The sequence below is a fragment of the Hemitrygon akajei genome, chromosome 6, assembly GCF_048418815.1.
Source record: "Hemitrygon akajei chromosome 6, sHemAka1.3, whole genome shotgun sequence".
Lineage (NCBI taxonomy): Eukaryota > Metazoa > Chordata > Chondrichthyes > Myliobatiformes > Dasyatidae > Hemitrygon > Hemitrygon akajei.
The window spans coordinates 142,969,543-142,985,710 of NC_133129.1; the positions used below are offsets into that span (position 1 = coordinate 142,969,543).

General features: G+C 41.6%; 1 protein-coding gene across 17 annotated transcripts in view; it reads left to right on the plus strand.

Moving 5' to 3' along the window:
- Positions 1-16,168, plus strand: part of plekha7b (pleckstrin homology domain containing, family A member 7b) — a 401,998-nt gene that overhangs the window by 145,842 nt on the left and 239,988 nt on the right. Inside the window, exon 1 of one of the 17 annotated variants that reach the window (XM_073049413.1) lies at positions 3,609-3,692. The exons of 13 other annotated variants lie outside the window; for them this stretch is intronic. The gene's annotated coding sequence lies outside the window, so the exon portion shown is untranslated. Of the gene's footprint in view, positions 1-3,608; positions 3,693-13,057; positions 13,194-13,538; positions 13,578-16,168 lie in introns of those variants that run through there. 3 more of the 17 variants (XM_073049408.1, XM_073049410.1, XM_073049412.1) reach the window with 3 other exon arrangements.

Genomic DNA, 16,168 nt, shown 5'->3' on the forward strand with positions numbered 1-16,168 from the left:
TGTTGACTACCATTAACTGATCTCGGTTAGGCAATTCACTACACAACTCTTAATTAATCAATGCTTGCACCTTATTGTCTGCACAAATGTCATGTAACTATGTTGAACCTGGGCCAACAACTTAAATCGTGAATTCTACTGTTCACTCTGTACCAATACAGTACTCACTCAGGCCACTTCTCCAATTTATAATATTGACATGGGAATCTCCCATTGGCCAAATGATTGACCCTTCTTCTCCCAGCCTTCCTTGTGATAGCTAATCTCTGAGAATCTGGCTGCTCTGCGTTCAAAGCTTTTCTTATATCCTCCTTATTAGTTCAAATGTGTTTTAATCGCATTGGCTCTGGCCAAGGCCAGCGTCATTTTATTGCACTTCTTGCAAGTGACAACTTGTAGTTAATATCTCTTTGTTCTGAATCAGAGCAGACCAGCCAGTTAGTAGGCTTGATTTACTCAGGTCAGACATAGACTCCACTATTCATAAACATGTATGTTCCATCACACCAAAGAACACCTCACAAAAAAAAACCTTTTTATTGGAAATGATCTCTTGTTCAGCAGATTATCAGAGAGATCATTGTGTCCACTTTATAGCACTTTGATAGAGCTATTTGGGAGCAAAACCAGCTCACAAAATGGAGGTTACAGAGCAGCTTCACAAAATGGTAGCCTGCATTCCTTCAACCACTTAGCAAGAACAAAGACAATTGGTTTGTTTACTTCCACTGTCCTTGACATTCAATTTAGATGTTTTCTTCCATATTTTAATTTCTTCATGGCCAACATTGCTTTCATTGCATCAGTACATCAAAGTAACAGGTAACAAAAAACAATAACAGTATGTAGAATATAGTGTTATTGTTACAGAGTAAGTGCAGTTCAGGCAGGACAATAAAGTGCAAGGCCATGATAAGATAGACAGCGAGGTCAAGGGACCATCGTAATGCACAAGAGGTCCTTTCAAAAGTCAGTCTAATAACAAAGTGGTGTTAAGCTTGGTGGTACATACATTCAGGCTTTTGTATCTTCTACCCTATGGGAGAAGAGAAAATATCACTCTGTGATTATGCTGGCTGCTTTTTTTTGAGGCAGTGAGAAGTGTCACAAGAGTCCATGGAGGGAGGCTACATTCCCTGATGTGCTGAGCTGTGTCTACAATTCTCTGCAGCTCTTAGCAGTCATGGCTAGGGTAGTTACTATACCAAGGTGTAATGCATCCAGATGAGATGTTTTCTATGGTGTATCAGTTAAAAATTGGTGAGGGTCAATGGGGACATTGCAAATTTCTTCAGCCGTTTTAGGAAGTCGAGATGATGGTGCACTTTCTTACCTATGGCATTTACATCGTTGGTCTAGGAAACTGAGTTTGGTGAACTTGAAGGTCTCAAACATCTTCACTTCGACACCTTTGATGTAATCAGAACACTTGCATGGTACCGCTTCCTAAAGTCACTGACTGACTGACTGGTTTGTTTTGCTGATAGTTGCGGGAAAGACTGTTATGACATCATTTTGTTAGGCTCTCCTTGCTGTACTCCAGCTCATTATTATTTGAGATTCTGCTCACTATAGAGGCATCTTTTGCCAACTTGTAGATGGGATTACATCAGAATCTGTCAATGCAGTCAAGAGTGTTTAAGGAATAGAGTTGGGGTCTGAGGATGCAACCTTGTGGGGCACCAGTGATGAGGGTAACGGTGGTGGAGGTGTTACTGATTGTGGTCTGTTGGTCAGGAAGTCAAGCATCCAGCTGAAGGGGATGTGTTGAGTCTGGAGATGAGTTTACTGGGAATTATGGTATTGAAGATAGTTCTATTTGATAAACAATAGTCATGGGTATCTTTACCATAGGGCAAGGGAGATGGCATCCAATGTGGACCTGTTTCAGCAGGAGGCTAAATACAGCAAGACAAGGTTGCCTTGGAGGCTGGAATTGATGGGTGCTTTGACCAGCCTCTCAAATCATTTACTGATGGTGGATTTAAGAGCCCCTGGGCAGAAGTCATTAAGGCACATGGTGTTGTTTTACTTTGGTACCAGGATAGTAGTGGCCTTCCTAGAATAAGTGGGAAGCTTACATTGAGGTAGGGAGAAGTTAAAGATGTCTGCAATTAACCCCTCCAGCTGAACTGCGCAAGATCTAAAGACACAGCCAAGGACAGTCTTCTGGCTAGATGATTTCCATGGGTTCACTCTCCAGAAGGCTGATATCTCATCTGAAGTGGTGATTGTGGGTACAGGGGCATTGGAGGATGCTGGAGTGGGTGGTGACATTTCAATCCCTTTCTGTTTTTTTAAAAAAAGCACAGAGTTTGCTAAGCTAATTGGAAAGGGATGTGCTGTTGTTAACGATGCTGCCTGACTTCATTATGTAGCCTATTATATCATGTAAGCCCTGCCACAACTGAATGCCACTCCGGGTCTCTATTTTGGCAACCCTGATCGCTTTTTGAAGGGTCATATCTTAATAATGTTCCTTTTGACCATGATGTACTTGAGGTGATTTGTGAATTCCATGCGCCATGATCAATTAGGCTTTAACCTCAGTTGAATTCGTACCCATGGCTTGGGTCCTTGCTTTGTAGACTCAATAACAGCCTTAATAGAATCCTTAAAAATAGAGGAGTTTATTGAAGAGATTCTTCAGGGTTTACATTTACTCCTCTGATTGTATGCATTGACTGCAAAAGAAATAAGAAAACTTTGGTTTCAATTAGCAGAAATGACAAACATTGTGTAGGACCTGATTCTTCCAAATTATTATTTCTGGTTCAGTTCAAGGTGGGACATTTGCTATTACAATATTTGGCTAAATTGGGTATTTTATTTTCTAGTGCTGTAACTGAACATGGTTCTAAGGACAGATGATAATAATTCATTCAAAGCTATTCATTGTCACCTGTGTTTGTGGTAAATGGAGTTTTCCTCCCTCTCAATCTATTGAGAGATGTATTCCATTCCTGGTCGATGAACACTTGTGATCAATCAGCAACAGGTGTGGAAAGTTTGCACTTTTAAAGAGTCATTATTATTGAGCAATATGTATTGTCACTAAATGCATTGCCTTGGATTTTATTAAACACACTAAAAAGTTGAAGCAAAGGCTTTTATTTTGTTTAAAACATGTTTCAACTTTATAAAAATATGCAATGCTTCTAACCAGCTTGAGCGCCTCAGTTTGCATATAAATTATGGCATGTTATGCAAGGTATTGCTTGTTGATTTGCAATTTGGAAGAGAATTTTTAAAGTGACTACATTTTCCCAAATATTTGTAGGTGAAGGCATGGTTCCAGTTATCTTTATTTCTTTATTGGGTGTTGTCAAATCCAGCATTTAATACCATCTCTAATTGCCACCAAGAAGGTCTCTTTAACACCCTATAGTTCCTGCAATAAAGCTTCTCCCCCAGTGATTTTTGGGTTGTGAATCACTGTGTAAACATAGCAAATCAGTACAGTGTGAGTCTGCATGGAAGTACTCTAATTTGTCTTCGTATAGTACTGCTACAACGAAACAACAGATTTCATGCACAGCTTCATCACGTCCTGATAAAGCCCAAAGCATCAACTCTTTGTTTCCCTAGATGCTGCCTGATCTGCTGAGTTCCTCCAACATTTTGTGTGTGTTACTATGAACTTCCAGCATCTGCAACCTCTCTTCTATTTAACAAACTTCATGCCATTTTGGGTAAGTGAGATCTGCAGGTGGTGGCATTGCCATGTACTTGTTGCCTTGTCCTTCCAAGGGTCTGGAAAGCATGAAATCAGAGAACAAATGCTGAACGTTCTCAGCAAGTAAAATGTTAACATGTTTTCCCACAGATTTTGTCTGACTATTTGAGTGCTTTTAGCAATTGCATCTGCAAATTGTTTGATTTTCATTGGCCTCAGACAGTGACTTGTGTGCAACTTGTAGATGGTACACACTGTAAGCACTTAAAGGGAGTGAATAACTACAGTGAGGCCAATAGAATAGGATTTTCCCGTAATGGCATTAAGTTGAAGTGTTGTTGGAGTTGCACTCATCCAAATTCTGCTCTTCAAGAAGCTGTGCATTTTGCTGGATGGTCAGCTTAAGTTTCAGGTCAAAAAATGCTGAAGGTGCGAAATTTGTCCACGGTAATGCCAGCTGGTTCAACGCTTGTTAGAGTTGATAATTACCTGCCACTTCACACGCAAATGCCTATGTGCTCTTTATTAGTCAATGCCTAAATGTTGCCCAGGTCTTCAAGTGTACATAGACTTTTTCTGAGGAACTGCAAATGGATCTGAGCACATCATTAATATGCAAACTTCCCCACTTCACTTCAAGGCTACATCCACATTGCACCGGATAAATCCGTAACCGAAGCTTTTTCTCTTTGTTTTTACCCTCCGTCCACACTAAAACGGCGTTTTCATCCTCCGAAACCAGAGCTTTGCAGAAATGCTCTCCAAAGTGTGTAATTTTGAAAATGCCGCTCGGGCAGATCAGTGTGGACAGGGTAACCAGAGAAATCTGAAAACGCTGTCAGACGGCAGCGCGCCATTTCAATGTTTTTTTGAATGCAACCTAACAATTTCAGAACAGACGGCAATGAGACTGAAGCCAGAAGAGTTAGAAATGTACTCACCAAATACTTTGGCCCATAACTTACTGAATAAATAAGTATACTGTACTCACTTTGCCCTGTTTTCTGTCCTTGCTTGTATGAATGTGGTTTACCTATTTATGCAAGCACTTCTCCGACAATAGATGTGTAACAGCCTGATGTAACATTGTATGGAAATACAAGATAACACTGATGCAGACATGTTTTATACATTTAATAAGGTGCTTTATTAATGCAACAGAGTTGATCAGTTTTTCAATGTTCATCGTCAGCCGGGTCAATCTGTCCGTGAACTCCGTCGGTTGCCTGCATACACTCCAGTATTTGGTTTTTTTAAACTTTTAAGTCCTCCTGCGCGAGAGCCGCAGCTGTCCGTCGTTTAAGTTTTTCTAGTCTGTGACTGCACAAACGCGCACTTTCACGGCGAGATCCAACACTAAACATGTCGCTTGTTTTCAGTAGATGAGTCCTGCGCATGCACAGTAGGAGGAGATTCGCTGAAATCTCTGTTTCAATGTGGACGGAGATATTTTTAAAAACGCATAGTGTAGATGCCTATCGTTTTTACGCGAAACTGGCATTTTCAAAATTATCCTGTCTAGTGTGGATGTAGCCTTCTGATGGAGGAACTACAGGCCAAGAATCTGAAAGTAGTGTTTGACGACACAGAATTGTAAACATGAGAAAGTTTGCAAATGCTAGAAGTCCAAAGCGCAACAAACAAAATGCTGGAGCAAATCAGCAGGTCAGGCAGCATCTATGGAAATAAATAAACAGTCGATGTTTCAGACCGAGACCTTTCTTCAGAACTGAAATTGAATGTGCTGGGATATACAGTAATCACTCCAGCAATAACAACCACCTTCCAGTCGATGAAGATCTTTCCCTGGAAGTGAATTGTACTCAGGTTCCTTGATGTCATTCTCTGAGAAGTTGCATTGGTTTTAAAGGCAATCTGTCTCCCCCCCCACCCTCTCTCTCTCTCCCCCCCCCCTCTTTCTCCCCCCCCCCCCCGGAGGCATGGATCTGAGTGGTGCTGATTGATGCCAACCTGCTTGTTTTAGAAAAGGCATGAACAAATTAAGTGTCAAGGGACAGTACAATTGACAGCACTATCAATATCACTGCAGATTAGATTTATCCTTCTCTCTTTCAGTGACTGTCTTGGATGTTTCTCGTGAGATTGTAAGATGCTGTTGGACATTGATAATGTAAAATGCTACAGGTCTTATTTCCCTGGAGAGACAGATGGCGGGCGAGCTCTGTGGCCTTAGTCATACTGAAGACTCGGCCTCAAGCTGCGGTCTTGCCTGTTGCAGTAAACGAGGAGAGGAGGCGCCGGAGGTTGCCCGGTTGAAGTCTGCCCCCTCTTGTCAGTGCTGCTGTCCAGTGTTCAATCAGTGGCATGACAAGATGGACTGTGTGCCTTTATCTGCAGACTACTGAGAATTGTTCTTGCCGATAACACCCATGCGGCATCAATTTACAGGATTTAACATTTTTTATATATATATTTACTGCTAACTACGAGCCTTGTGCTGTGTATGATTGTTGTTACTGCGTTTTGCAACTTAGCCCCGGAGTAACACTGTTTTCTTTATCAGCTGTATTTATGTATGGTTGAATGACAATTAAACTTGAACTTGGATGTGACCTAACCAGAACAAATTGTTTTGGAGCTGGCATGAGTGATGGCTAGATCTAGAATTTATTTCTATACAGTATTTTCAAATCAGAATGTGGTGAAATATGGATGGATGCTTAAAAATTATGATGTTTCATAGAGTTAGTGAGTTTGGGACATGCCTGTGCAATATCTGAAATGAGTAACAGCAGTTCTTTTTATGGACTGCCAAGTCAGCAAAAGTGGTTCCACAGTGGTGATGATAGGATGCCAGTCAAAGAGATAGCTCTTTCCTGAATATTATTGTGCTTGAGTTCTACTTATCCAGATTAGTAGAGAGCAATTTGCTACTCCTAATTTGTGCCGGTGGAAAATGGTTAGAATGTTGGTGGATGTTGCTGAAGCATGTTCTCTGATCTCTTGCTGCTAATGTAATGTTGTTGCTAATGACCTCAAATTTCATGTCAGAGGTAGCCCTCGGGATGCTAATGGAGTTCATGGTAATCATAATACTACTGCATGCTGAGGATGGGTAGTTGTATTTTGTTGACAATCATTGCCTGGTCCTATAGGCCAAGCCAGAGATTTTGTTTAATTCTGTCTGCATGCAGTTAACACTATTTTCTGTTGAGCTGCAAATAAATTTGAATATTGTACATTATTCAGCAATATATTATCTCTTTATAAGGTCAGAACTGATGGAGTTTATTGAAGCAGGTGAAGATGTCAGGGTTCAGGATGCTGTCCTGCGGAACGCCTGAAGTGATATCCTGGGGCTGGGCAATTTATAACAGACGACAACTGTGTTCTTTTGTGCAAGATAGAACCAGACTACAGCGCACAGTGAGGACTGCCGAGCGCATCATTGGAGCCTCCCTGCCCTCTATTGTGGTTCTACTGTACTCTTCCAGGTTGAAGAAGAGGGCGGGGAACATCATAAAGGACTCCTCCCATCCTGTGCACGGACTGTTTGATCTGCTTCTGTCTGGTAGGCACTTCAGATCCCTCCAGACTAAGACTAATAGGCACTGGAGAAGTTTTTTCCCTACTGCGGTCACTTTGCTGAACAGTTAACTGCCGGTTAACTGTTGGCTAACTATTACTTGGATTGCACTACCTGTATGTATAATCTATATTTTCATTTATATTTATCATTATTATTGTTATGAGCAGAGAGACAACATCTGCCGGAAGTAAATTCCTTGTATGTGCATAGGTACTTGGCGATTAAAGTCTGATTCTGATTCTGATTCTATGACCTCCAGCACTGGAGACAGTTCCCTTGAATTTTCCTTTCAGTTTTACAAGGCTTACTTGATGCCTCACATGATCAAATGCTACATAGTTGTCGAGTTCACTGAGTCTCACTTCCTCTCTAGAATTCAGTTCTTTGTCCCATTTTCATTCCAAGGTGAGCAAGAGCCAAATAATCACAGGAACACCCCAACCTGGGCATTGGTGGATGGGTTCTTGGTGAGTCCGTGCAGCGTGAGAGCACTGGTGGGACTTTCATAGCTCTGCTACTGATGGAGCAGTAATAACTCAGATTGTATTTGTCCTCTTTGTTGTGAATGAGAGATCCCCAGGCAATTTTCCACATGATCGGGTCGATTCAGTAGTGTAACTAGATTGGAATGGCTTGGCTAGATGTTCAGTTAATTCAGGAATACAAGTCTTTGGTACGCCAGTAAAGATGCATTCAGTGCTGCAGTCATTTGGTGATTTCATGTGGAATGAATTGAATTGTCAGAGGACTGGCTTCTGTGGTGGGGATCCCAGATGTGTCATATATTTAGTCTAATTAGTAGAGTTGTCATTTGTATTTGAGCCAAAAGTGGCAAATTATTGTCTTTCATATTGAGAGCTGAAAGTAATTTTGCCTGGCTTAAAATGATGCTATAGTATTCAGACATACCATCCACTGAAATTTGTGAAAGGCTAGGTTTTTAAAAGCAAAAGTATCTTATTTGCCTCTTACTAGGGGCTACTGTTTTTGTGTCACATACAGTTAAACTGATTTCATTAGTTCAATAAATATCAGTTTAATTTCAAAGCTAAGGCATGGTTTCAGCAGCTACAAATGGGATATTTCCCACAATGTGTTGCATCCAGGGCATTAAAAATGAAAGAAAAATAAAGCTCTGCTTCTGAGAGAGCTGCTAGCAAAAGAATAATACCCACCATCGCTATATTCATTAGCTGATGAAAGGACCTGTGGTGTTCACTGTACTTCCAGGGTGTCATGCAAGGCTCGTCTGCCGTGGTGAGTTGGTTGGTTTCTCCTTCAGTCTTCTATGGCTTAACTGAAGAGCAGTGTGGGGAAACAAAGATCTTGAGGACCGAAGAATACGCCTTCTGTTAACTGCAGAGGAAATGGGTTCTGATGTGTCCATTTGTGTAGTTGATAACATCCTGCAATCTTGGCAAACAAAGCTTTTTAGCTTTGAGTAAAATCTAGATCACGGTAAGCTGTTGAGAAAATAAGGATTTCTGAATCTGTTACCTTGGGTAGCATGTTTTTGACCAAGATTAAGAGGTGTGTATTTTTATTTTCATGATCATATCGAAGCTTTTTGTTGATAACTGGCTGACAATTGGCCTAATTTTCTCTTCAATTTTCTTTAAGTGGTTTGTAATTGAGAGTTTTGAAGTTTGTTTGTTTCTCAGAAAACTATTTGACTGAGAAGACAGGATGACACCTATAGTATGGATTAACTATTTAATGTGGTGGATGAAAAAAGGTGTGTGATTGTTAGATTTGGAGTATTTGTACTGACTCTGTTATACCAAATAATTTGAGATATTGTAAACAATGTAAACAATTGTAGGTAATAGGCACCATATTGAAAATGTATAACTACTTGTTATTAAAAAAATCTCATTTCATATTATTTAATTATGTTTAAAGTGTACTAGGATTGATTTTGTTGTGAACAATGCTGTACAGGACTAAACAATGGCTGAAACTGTACACAAAGCTATTTCTGCAAAACATTTGCAAGGAATCCATGAGCCATATTGTTAGAGAATTATCTTAATCTTTTGACTTTTGAACACTTGACTCTTGATTTATTCTCCCTGGCCCCCATTGTCCATCTAAGCCTAAGCTCTTGGCAATTTTTCCTATGCTGTTTGTGCAGAGAATCCATTCCAGGTCTTCCCTTTGCTTGCTTTGATTGCCGCCCCGATTTGTAAATTTGGATGCTGAATTATTTCCAAGATGGGGAGAAGCATACTAAAGATGATGTTTAAAAAGCAGTGTGCAAAGTGTCGGTGTGTCTGCATTGGTTCCCTGAGTTTGTAATCGAACAGAGAGTTATAGGTGTTGGCATACAAGCAGCAGAATTTCGGATGAGCTCCACAGAGATGGAAGGGCAGCCAGATGTTAGTTTATTTCTATACATTGTTGTCACTTGCAGCTATTTGTAAATTCATTGGCCTCCATAAATCTCATAATGTTTCAAACTCAGCTGCCCAATTATTTTATCCAAACCTCTTTCTTAACATCACGTTTATTCTGAGATCCAGTTTTGCCAGTACCTCAACATAGTCATGTCTAACCAATCTTATAGTGTTCAGGATGAGGCAGTAAATTGGATTAGACTTTGGCTTGGTGAGAGAAGCCAGAGAGTGGTAGCAAATGGTTGCCTCTTGAGTTTGAGGACTGTGATGGTGAAGTGCATCAGGGATTGGTGCTAGGACCGTTGTCTGTCATCTATATCAATGATCTGGATGATAATGTGGTTAACTGGATCAGCAAATTTGTGGATGACATCGATTTGGGGGTGTAGTGGACAGCGAGGAAGACTATCAGAGCTTGCAGCGGGGTCTGGACCAGCTGGAAAAATGGGCTGAAGATGGCAGCTGGAATTTAATGCAGACAAGTGTGAGGTGTTGCATTTTTGTAGGGCCAGCTAGGGGATGTCTTGCACAGTGAACGGTAATGCACAGACGAGTGTTGTAGAAGAAAGGGATCTGGGAATAAAGGTCCACAATTCTTTGAAAGTGGTATCACCGGTAGTTAGGGTTGTAAAGAAAGCTTCTGGCACATTGGCATTCATAAATTAATGTATTGAGTACTGGAGATGGGATGTTATTGTCATATGGGGGGAGTTGGGAGTGGACCCAAATGCGAGACACAGACATTGAACCACCAGGAACAGGACTAGGCCTGAGAAGGAAGCAAGGAAAGTGGGGAAGAAAGGATGCCGGACTTGACAACACAAGGTAGCGGCAGACAGCCGGACTTACCTAGCGAAGGCGTGGACACAAAGACGGTTCCCAACACTAGGTAGCAGCAAACGGCCGGACCTACCTAGTGAAGGCGAGGACACAGACGGTTCCCAACACTAGGTAGCGGCAAACGGCCGGACCTACCTAGCGAAGGCGAGGACACAGACGGTTCTCAACACTAGGTAGCGGCAAACGGCCGGACCTACCTAGCGAAGGCAAGGACACAGACAGTTCCCAACACTAGGTAGCGGCAAACGGCCGGACCTACCTAGTGAAGGCGTGGACACAGACAGTTCCCAACACTAGGTAGCAGCAAACGGCCGGATCTACCTAGCGAAGGCGTGGACACAGACAGTTCCCAACACTAGGTAGCAGCAAACAGCCGGACCTACCTAGTGAAGGCGTGGACACAGACAGTTCCCAACACTAGGTAGCAGCAAACGGCCGGATCTACCTAGCGAAGGCGTGGACACACAGTTCCCAACACTAGGTAGCAGCAAACAGCCGGACCTACCTAGTGAAGGCGTGGACACAGACAGTTCTCAACACAGGGTAGTGGCAGACAGCCGGACCTACCTAGTGAAGGCGTGGACACAGACAGTTCTCAACACAGGGTAGCGGCAGACAGCCGGACCTACCTAGTGAAGGCGTGGACACACAGACGGTTCCCAACATGAGGTAGCAGCAAACGGCAGGACCTACCTAGTGAAGGCGTGGACACAGACAGTTCCCAACACAGGGTAGCGGCAGACAGCCGGACCTACCTAGTGAAGGCGTGGACACACAGTTCCCAAGACTAGGTAGCAGCAAACAGCCGGACCTACCTAGTGAAGGCGAGGACACAGACAGTTCCCAACACAGGGTAGCGGCAAACGGCCAGACCTACCTAGTGAATGCAAGGACACAGAGACAGTTCAAAACAACGAAAGACAGTTCCTATCTTGCTCCGGTGGTCGAACTTGACAGCAGTGAAGGCAAGGGATACAGGCGAGGCGAGGCTCCAGAAGGAAGGGGAAGCGATACATTCAGGGGGTTTGGACAGGAACAATCCAGCAGTCAGAGGCTGAATCCTGAAGCTATTTATGAAGCCAGCCCAAATGAGAATCAGCTGCCTCAACAGAAACTAGGGAAAACTGGAAAACCTGGAATAAGGAACTTGGACCGGACTGTGAACCGGAATGCAGATTTTACGGACTGGACCATGATAGTTATATTGAAGTTTTTCATAAGACATTGGTGAGTCCTAATTTGGAGTACTGTGTGCAGTTTTGGTCAACTACCTACAGAAAAGATGTAAATAAGTTTAAAAGAGTACAGAGAAAATTTATAAGGATGTTGCTGAGACTGGAGGGCTTGAGTTATAAGGAAAGATTGATTAAGTTACAACTTTATTTCTTGGAATGTAGAAGATTGAAGGAAGATTTGATAGAACTATACAAAATTATGAGGGGTATAGATAGGATAAATGCAAGCAGGCGTTTTCCACTAAGGGAGGGTGGCCAGATGTCATGGGTTAAGGATTGAAAGGTGAAAATTTTCAGGGGAACATGAAGAAAAACTTCTCACTCAGAGGGTCGCGAGAGTTTGGAACAAGCTTCCAGTGCAAGTGGTGCATGCAAGCTCAATTTCAAAGTTGGAGAAGTTTGGATAGGTGCATGGATGGTAGGGGTATGGTCCTGGTGCAAGTCGACGGGGTTAGGCAGTTTAAATAGTTCAGCACAGACTAGATGGGCTGAAGGGCCTATTTCTGTGCTGTACTTCTCTGACTCTCTAAATATTTTTTTTTCTGGGTGTTTAAATCTCTCTCATCTGAACCATCTGAGCTCTGAAACAGTGTCCAGTTCAGTCATTCACTCCTTCCAGCCTCTCTCGTGTCACGTTCTCCATCCACTTTCTGCAGGTAAAAGTGATCTGAGCCTTCTGCTCGAGATTCACCCCTGAAGCTACCTGTGCACCAGACAACTGTGAAACCAGCCTGTGCTCACTTTCACCCCCTGGAGCGTCCAGCGTTGTTTCTTCAGTTCCCTCCAGTGTGTCTGCGAAGCTTTGTGGCGATCTTTTCCTCTAAAAGATGTTTAGCGTGCCTCGAAACCCTGATGAGTCACCAGCAGAAACTTACTGGAAAAAATGCTCGGGATGAGACTGACTTTGCGATTTCGTACTGCCAGCACAGAACCTTCATTTCATTCTGGGCGAAATCAGCATAGTGTGTGACTCAATTTATGTTGCCCTTTCATTTAATAATTAAAGCTGTACTTGTATTGGAGACCTCCTCCTCATCTGCCTTAAATGATGATTTTTTTCTATGTGTATCGTGACTAGTATTTGAAAGAAACAGATGACTGTTCAATGAGTGTTTGAAGGTTACGCTGTTAAGCATATGTCACAGCAGTTTTTCGTATTTGTACATAACTGGCATATGTAGTTGTTTTTGTTTTAAAATTGTGGCGTTTTACTGTGTAGGACGTTCTCCAGCTTTTGTTAAAAGTTCCTTTAGGTTAATTCAGTGGTTAATAGAAATTCCGGGGAGAGGCGCGTTCTGAAGAACTGATACTATTTATGTCTGATGACCTAGAAGGAAGTGCACCTTGTGGGAGTAAGATTGCGTAACGAAGTTTCATGCGGGAATGAATTGGTAGTTTCAAAGCAAAGTGTGTTCGGAGGAGGGCGGTTTCTACAACTTCAGCTCCGAGTGTTTTCATTGTTCTATAGAGATCTCCCGGTTCTCTTAGTTTGCAGGGTAGGACTCCTTTTATATAAGTAATTTTCTAAATAGCTGTCTGCTTATCAAGGTTTTGTGAATCTGTTGTTGCTTTTGTAATCGTAACATGCTACTGCAAAGATTTAAATTCCAGTTCTGGGCTTGGTTGTAGTAACTGGCTAGGCTTACTTTGACAACATTTCTACTATGAAGGGAGGAGTGTGTGCCTGCGACGAGTGCCGAGCGACTTTATTCTTGTGCTTTTTCATGAGAATTGCGGGTCTCTGAAATCACCTGCTGCAGGCTGAACCGTAAGCAAGCCGAGCCCGGAGGATCCAGCATCACTGTAGTTACGGAAACGTGAGTGTTACATTCGGTCGCTGCGGTGGAATAAACCTGGGATCGAGATCATCGAATTGCCATGTGAGTCTCTATCCTAAATCACACGGCAAGGAAATATAAGGCTGTTTTCAAAATGTGATGTTGAGCTGGAGAATAACGTGCATGATTTCTGAAATCGCTTCATGCAGTCAATACACTTTCAAAAATAAACGTAAGGCAGTGAATGGTGAAAACGTCTGGCTGATTTTGGAATTTTGTAAAACCGAATCAGGCTGTTGTAATTTGTCAGGCTTGTATTTGGAGAAAGTTTACATTGTTAGCCCTATTAAACACGTTACTTAGGCTAAATATATGCCATGGAATATGTGCGTTTGAAGCTGCCTATTCGAGTCACTCTTAAATGTGTTGCTTTGTGAGTGACCGACAATGCATTATTAAAGCTCTGCTGCATTCTCGTGAAGTGTTGTGGGTGGAATGCTTATTGTGTCCTTCACTGGGCGCTGAAGTCGAAACCGCAGCGGTGTTTCTGCCGTTCCTAATTTCAGCTCTCCAAACTGTTCTGCATACTTAAACAAAAGTTTTAAAGGACACTTGATTATTTCTAATTTAAGTGTCTCAAACCAAATTACTAATTTATTGCTACAAGACTGCTTCAAGTGATAACGTAATTCACATTTTTTTCTACTTTTTAAAATTAATACCCTTAATGTAAATTGACCCATTGTAATGTGCAATTTGTTGCTTAGATATAGACCATTCGATGTAACGGGTCAGTAGCGTCCTTTGTATTCTATGAGAGCTTCCAATCATTCCTCCAGCTCATCCAGTCCATTTGTTAGTCTTCAACCCACGAGTGCTTCCAGCATTCAGATTTATTTTGCTGTTAGTTTCATTTGTTTTGTGCCTTGCATTGTAGTTTTCAAACTGGAAGCTTATGCTGGCAGGCTTATTCTTGAACCCCTATGACCAAAAGTAAAATAGCATCAGAGGGGCCATTCAGCCCATCAGGTTAATGTCAGCTCCCGGGGTAGCAATCCAATTCTTGGATTGCTTTAGCCATTAATCTCTATATAAGGTATAATTTAAACTAACCAAGAAACCTGAAAATTTAGACATGTGGGAGTAAGCTGGATCACCTAAGGAAACCAAACAGTTACAGAGCAAATATTCTACATTGCAAGTTAACTCGGGTCCATGGATCTTTGAATGCTGCATCATTCTGCTGCCCACAGACTGGATCTACTGGTCATTTACCTCTGTATTCTTTTAATTAGTTACTGTATTCAATTTTACAATAGTGGTCTCTCTAATTTATGAAAAACACTGAGATAAATGTGTAAACACGAGGAAATCTGCAGATGCTGGAAATTCAAACAACACCACACACAAAATGCTGGTGGAACACAGCAGGCCAGGCAGCATCTATAGGGAGAAGCGCTGTCGACGTTTCGGGCCGAGACCCTTCATCCTGACGAAACGTCAACAGCTCTTCTCCCTATAGATGCTGCCTGGACTGCTGTGTTCCACCAGCACTTTGTGTGTGTTGTTGAGATAAATGTCTTCTCTCTTGGCAGGTTATTTTACTTTGGGTTGTTAGAGCTGTAAAACTGCAGAAATACCTGTGGGTGATTGTTAACAACTACCTTTGTTATTCTAGTACTTGCATTTGTATAATCCCTAAAGTACACACTGTTATCAATAGAACAGGTCATATTTTAGTTCTTCTACCCACAAACCAATTTCTGTATCTTTATCGGTTTTTTAATAGTGATTTGGGGCTTTCTGCATCTCCAAGTGACATTTTTACTGACTGATTCCTCTAAAGATGTCAGCTTTCAAAATACCATAAACATCACTGTTTCAAATTTCCATGGCCAGAAAGCTTAGGATCTCATTTATGTGGGACAAGGTAGATTCGTTATGACTTAACTTGATCATATGGTGGGACAAATGTACCTAATTAACCAACAATTGTAGGGGCACATAATTTGTCAATTATGACAAAGAATTGCCAGTTTCTTTCAAAATGGTAGTGTTCCTAAGCCAAGTCAGTTGCTTCTATCCTGATGGTCTGCTATTTTAGTGCTTTTGAGATGTTATGTAATCATGCAGTTGTGGTCTTGACTGGAAACTGACTTTGTGGATTTTAACAGAGCGAAAGAATGAAAAGAAATGACTGCTTAGTGGTGGGAAGTCTAGAGGCAAAAATGAATTTCTTTGCTCAGCATGGTGAAATGCAGTGCATCAGGATGACATGTGGAATGTTTAGTGGCATTAAATCTTTATTCATTTCAGAAGGATTTATGAATGTTTAGTGGCATTAAATCTTTATTCATTTCAGAAGGATTTATCATGTTTAGGAAGTTATTGATGTAGAATGCATTTAATTCACCCAAAAAATTTTAATTTCTCTTCAAAAAGTTGCAGATGCTGGAAATGTGAAATGAAACTAGATGTTGCCTATTTCTGTTTTCAGCATTTAATATTTCAGGTCAATACCCCTTCATTGGCACTATGGAGAAGAAAACTAAAATATTTTATAACTTCTGAAGAAGTTGAAGAGATGTGTAGGTTATTGGAAGGATCTTTGACGGGGTTGAGGAAAGGAATGCTATGGGGAGAAATTGTCGGGTTATCCATCTGATGGTTACAGTTATGGAAAACTTGAAACA